The 6,214-nt window shown below is 37.4% G+C and overlaps 1 protein-coding gene across 1 annotated transcript in view; it reads left to right on the top strand.

The window, feature by feature from the left end:
* Nucleotides 1-6,214, top strand: part of Ddias (DNA damage-induced apoptosis suppressor) — a 29,604-nt gene that overhangs the window by 9,295 nt on the left and 14,095 nt on the right. The window lies entirely within an intron of this gene.

Here is a 6,214-nt window from a genome sequence, read left to right as displayed (position 1 = left end):
CTTTTTTAGTTTTGTTTTATGGTGCTAGTGATCAGAGCAGGTCCTCAGACATGTTAGCAAGTCCACTGAGCTTTGTCAACAGCTGGCATGAAAAGTTTCAAAAGGAATGAAAAAAAAAAAAAAATCTAGTCATGCCTTCTTTTCCTGTGTGATTAGAACTGTGAGCTAGTTTCCTAAAGGGGTAATTTCATCCTTTGACTAACCTTAAAACACATTGTTTCTTATGTCTGATGCTTGAGCAAACAGTACAAGGGACTGGAAAGACTGATGACCTGCTCATTATAAGGTGTGAGTTCTAGACCTGATTCCACCTGCATCCTAGCCTTTAGCTGGTTATTTAAATTCTGAGTAGATCCGTTAGTGACATAAAAAACACTTTGCACAGTCTGAAACAGTCAAAAGAAAGTATGAGTCCAGTTGGATTGTAAATTTTAAGATGGTATCCATATCTTACACATCTCTCTTCTCTTCATCCCCATATACCAGTTTACACTAAAAGAATTTTACAGTTTTACAGTTTACACTATTTGAATTTTTTCTCCAGGATTTAGCCAAGGAGAGAAAAAAACATGGCATTTTCATAGACTCATTTTAAAAAGTACCTTTTGGAAAAGAGACACATACTAGACAAGTGCTCTACCACAGAGCTTTAACACTAACTCTATTAAGATCCTTTGTAAGAGTTTAATAATGAGGCATTTAAACTAAAAGATCACCCAGTAATGGACTACAGCATAATTGCAATGTAAGCTACAAAGGACTGCAATGCAATCAAGACTTAGGGTATAGCTATAACCATATCATGCATTATGGTTTGTGTCCAGGTGGTCCCCCAAAGCCCCGTGCACTTTTAGATGCAGCTTGGTAGCTAAATCTAGAGTGTATGATTGATAGTGCCATGCTGGGAGTAAGGGTAGAAGTGCTACACCCGACCTAGGGCAGGTAGCCTGCCTACAGTATAAGGGACAGAAAGAGGCTTTTCTCTTGTTTTGGTATCTTTTTCCACCCTGCCTTAGAGCCAGCTGATTATGGACTGAAACCTCTACTGTGAGCTAAATACACCTTTCTTCTTTTAACCTTGGTGTTGGGTATTTTGTCTCAGCAACAAGAGAAAAGCAACTAAGACATTAGGTAATTTACACTTGTCAGCACACCTGTAATTCGAGCATTCAGGAGGCTGAGGTAGGAGGAACTGTAAGTTCAAGGCCAGCCTGAACTACATAGCAAAACCCTGTCTCAAAAAGACCCCCCCCCACCGCAAAAAGGCCAATTTTTAGACCCAGCAATTGCTGTTTTATGCCACATGATTTTGATGTGTACTAAAATCTGAGAACAACTTGGCTAGCATGAAAATGGGATAGAGAGAGGTTGGTAATCCCACTGACAAACTATAGAGTGAAAAGGATTGGTAGGCATCAACCTAATTCCATTAAATAGTCAATTCACCTAATGGCTCTTTTGTAAGGAACTTTCTATTCATAGTTATTTAACATGTAGTTATACCCACACACACACAAGAGCTTTTGATATGTCCCTTGTGAAAGTATTTTTCATGGCAAATATAATGAAGCTTCTTTGGGTGATAGTTTGCCTAGACTGGGAAGAGAAAAGGTAGATATTTTAGAGTATCCCTGGTAAATTAGAAATACACTATTGTGTGTCTACCTCAGCCCCACAGAGTTTAAGAAATCTATCAGAACCCTCATTCTTAGACATTAACCTAGGCAATCTCTGGAAAACAAAGGCCAAGTGAGGCCCTCATTCTCATCAGTTTTCCTGACACTTATACTTTCCCTCTTTTTGTGCCAACCTTATTTCTCTTTTATTTATGAAAGGTTAAGGTACTGTTTAAAAGGCCTTTATACCACCACTCAAAGAAAATATTTTCTCTAAAAACATTGTATTTTCCTAACTATTCTTTTTCTCCCCATTCCCCCAAGCAAAAACCCAGTTAGTTCTCTTGTTATATTTTCTCCTAGTATTATGTATATTTTGTTTACATAACTTACCACAATTGCAGTTTTTATGCAATTTAATTCATAAAATTAAGTGCATATCTGTTTAATGTCCATCTCTTGCACTAGGCTATCAATCTAATAACTAAAACGGGACCCTGCCTCAAGTTTGTTCCTCACTGATGCTGTGCATAGTTGCTTAGTAACTGACCAAGAAATAAAACTACTGAGCTTAATAAACTGGGATATGTGTTATTGACCACCGTACATTGAATGAGAAATTTGTTGCCATTTGCTGCAGTTCACCAGGCAAAACACAAATAGCAAAAATAATAAATTGACCTTTTTCATTTCAGTTCTGAAATTTGCCAGTAAGGTATTTGTTTTTAAACATACCTACTTAATCCACTAGAGGGCAATAAACTCTTACAGACAGTTTAACCAACCTTTAAAAATAAAGCAGTGAGTGCTTTCATAATTAATTTAGAAATGAATCCCAAAATTTCATGCTTAAGTTTTTTTGTGTATTGATGAATTGCCTGGCAACTATACAGTAAACTTTTTTAAGACAGGAAGTGTTATTTTTAATTATTTACCTCACATTTAACATAGTGTCTTTGTCATGGTACAGGTTTAATGCATTTCTTAAAGTTTGCATATGATAACAGTTGTATAAGGAATCTTGTTTGATGAATGGTCACATAGTTGTGGTACAATATAGAATTCTATTTTAAAACACTAAAGAAAATATTTTATGTCCAGGATACCACCATAATAACAATAAAGCTAGAAGTTAGAATGAAACAAATGATGATTAAAATAAATATTAAATAAGGTGCTGTGTATGAAACTACCATGCATAGAAATACAAGATTATTTTGTGATGAGGTAAAATTGTGTTCTTTGCTCAATACTATGTGGCAAAGATGGCTGAGGAGTAAGGAAGTGGAAAATCGCCTAGAAGGTTTATAGCTAAAGTTCAGACTGACAGTTTTTAAGCTTGGCACTGGACACAAAGAGATGATCCTTCTAAGGTCTTATTCCAGTTCTGGGAAAGGACATATGAAACAGATAAACTTATTAGAATCTGGTAAGTGACAAAGTAAGGTCACTTAACCTGGGAAAGCTTCTTGGAGGAGACCCCTGTGAAGAATCTTAATGAGTAAGCATTAGCCAGGAGAATGAAAGAGTGTTTTAAATGGGATTAAGAGTGGAAAATAGCAAAAGCATAAAAATATGAAACATGCTATAGGGACAGGAGGCAAGGAACACAGATCAGATTGCCTTTTTGTGTTTCCCTTAGTATAAATTTTTAGCACATAAATATCAAGAAAGACTCAAGAGAAAAAACACAGTAGTACAAGGTATATGGGGCGGAGAAAAACCATCCTCTTTTTTTTAATGCTTTTTAGAGGAGGATATAAATGGAAAAGGGAAGGGGCTGGGGATTTAGCTCAGCGGCAAAAGCGCCTGCCTGGCAAGCACAAGGTCGTGAGTTCGGTTCCCAGTACCGGAGAAAAAAACCCCAAAAAAAAATGGAAAAGGGAAATCATATATACGCCTACTCTGTTAGGAAGTTCTGCTTAAGATTTCATTCAGTGAATGTTTATTTGCACTTACTATGTGCTAAGCCCTGGGGATGTAGTAGAGAAGGAGATAAACTAGGTCCCTGTCTTTATGAAGTGTTTGGATTAGTAGAACATAGAACAAGCACAAGTAAGTAAATGCATATATATGATTGTTACAGAGCATGATTAGTACTGTGAAGGATAAAACAGGTGATGCTGCGGAAACTTAGGAAAAATGTGTCTATTTAAAATAAAGTGATGCTATATGAGGGAGTAACATAGTTAGATATTGAAGGATACAAAGGAGACAGATGGCTATTGTAAGAGCTAGGGAAGAAAATTCTAGGCAAAAGAACAGTAAACACACAAGCCCAAGAAGGGAAATTAATGGGAGGAGTAGGGAGAAGGCTTCGCTTGTAGTACAGTGATTTAAGGGAGATAGTGATAAGAGCTCAGGGAATTTGGCAAGGTCTAGATAACCCAGGGCCCCAAAGACTATTGTAAGGATTTGAGGCTTCATTCTAAATAGGATTTTAAGTAGGTAAGAGATGGCATTTTCATAGAGTTGTGCCTTGTATCTCTTGTAGCTCACAGTTAGGTGTATACCACTTTACACCCCACCCCAAACTGGAATTTAGGAGATGTGAAGAGAAGATGCCTTTGCTGATATGTATTCCATTATTTGTTACATTGTAAAATAATGAAGTCTTAGCAGTTTTTTGTGTCCTTTCTGCTTTTCCTTTGTATCCTCTATCACTTATTCTGCCTTTTTCCTGGAAATTGCCTTGTGTCCTAAGGCAACAACCAAATCTTGGAATACCTGTCTGCTTTTGGTAGAACCTTGTATCTTAGTATACCTAAAGGTTTTAAAAGGATAAGGATAAAAAAAGGATTCTGTTTTTCTTTCTGTGCTCCTTTAGTAATATAAATGAATGATCTATATGTTTATCTTTGTGAATTTCTGTCTTTTGCCTTGAATAGCAAGATTTTGTTTTCACAAAAATGTTAACTAATAGACAAGAGTAGTATCAATATAGGGCCAGGGATATAGCTCAGTGGCATAGCTCCTACCTGGCAAGTGCAGGGTCCTGAGTTCAATTCCCAGTATCAAAAAAAAAAAGTGAGGCCAAGAGTAGTGTCAATATAAGAGCTCCTTTCCATAGTCATGACGTTTCTGTGTTTATGATCATCCTTATGAACTATAGTACCTATGAGACAAAAAATAGACTGTCTCAGGATCCCCTCTGCTGTCCAAGGGCTCTTCCCCACGCCCCACCCGAAAGATAATGTTTTGCTGTTGCTCTGTTCTACTCTGTAACCACAAGGTTTCAACAGCCTCTTTGCCCCCTGGTAACTCCAAGATAACAAGATCAGCTGAACTGCTTCTGAAAAATTCCACTCAGTTCACCCTGACCCCCAGTCAACTAAAACAAAGGTATAAAACCCCAGCTTTCCCAAGGCTCAGGGTTCAAACTTGGAACTCCTCTTGGCCAGCCGATTTAATAAAGCCTGGTCCCCTCCACTTCTGTAGAGTGCCACTCCTATTTCCCACACTACCGATAAATCTGGCTTTGCTGTAACACCTAGAAGATTCTGATTTTTATATTTTATATGATATTAGTGGATTCCATTTTGTTGGACTGTGCTGATAGAGGTCACAGACAGTTCCCCTTTTGCAGAAATTGAAATCCTTACCAAATGTTATGAGCAAAACTTGATACAGCTTTATCTTAAACTTGTGTAGACCTTTCTTTCAGTGTTGCCAGTAAGCTAATCAGTGAAAATAATTAGAAAACAAACCACCATTTATTTTTTTTTAAATATGAAGAAAACACTGCTATTTTGTTGTTTTACTTCTTTGATGTGTTTTACATAAGAATCTTAAAAACCCTTCAAGCCTCCTTTGGCCCATGTAACATTTTGCTTTTTCTGTTTACTAAAGCTGAAAACTCTTTTTCTTTAAACTATAAAAATATGCTTACTAAAATCTAGGAAAGCAATTTTTCTGCTCAAAAGAACCATTTTCCACCAGTTATGGACATTTAAAAGATTCACGTAGAACTGAGTGGTGACACAAACCTCTAGCTACTCAGGAAGCTGAGGCAGGAGGATCACTTGAGCCCATGAATTTGAGATCAGCCTGGGCAACACAGAGAGACCCTGTCTCCAAAAAAAACAAAAAAAAAACAAAAAAAGGGTTTATGAAACATCCTTTCTAAGCTGGGCATGGTGGTACACACTAGTACTCCCAGCCTTATGAGGCTGAGGCAGAAGGATCGTTGCAAGTTCGAGGCCAGCCTGGACTACAAAGTGAGCTCAAGGGCAGCCTGAACTGCATAGCGAGATCCTGTCTCAAAAAGACAAAAAAAAGAAAAAGAAACATGCTTTCTGTTAAAATTATAAACACATTCTGTATTTTCTTGTAAGGGCATACAAATGTTAAATGATATTTCTCCTGAACTATTAGACCATTTATTCAGAAATACTTGATTAAGCCACTCTGCTCTATTTTCTCTTAATAGTTTTAATGAGGAAAATATTAATTTTCCAATACACTGACACTGTTCACTTTAAAACAGGCTGGGTGTGGTGGCCCGCCCCTGTAATCCCAGCTCTTGCATGAGTCTTAGGCAAGGAGGATCAAGGCGAGTTCAAGGCCAGCCAGGGCTACACAGTGAATTCAAGGTCAGC

The sequence above is a fragment of the Chinchilla lanigera genome, unplaced genomic scaffold (genome assembly GCF_000276665.1).
Source record: "Chinchilla lanigera isolate Chin_1 unplaced genomic scaffold, ChiLan1.0 scaffold00013, whole genome shotgun sequence".
Taxonomy (NCBI): Eukaryota; Metazoa; Chordata; class Mammalia; order Rodentia; family Chinchillidae; genus Chinchilla; species Chinchilla lanigera.
This window is presented reverse-complemented; position numbering and strand designations above follow the sequence as displayed.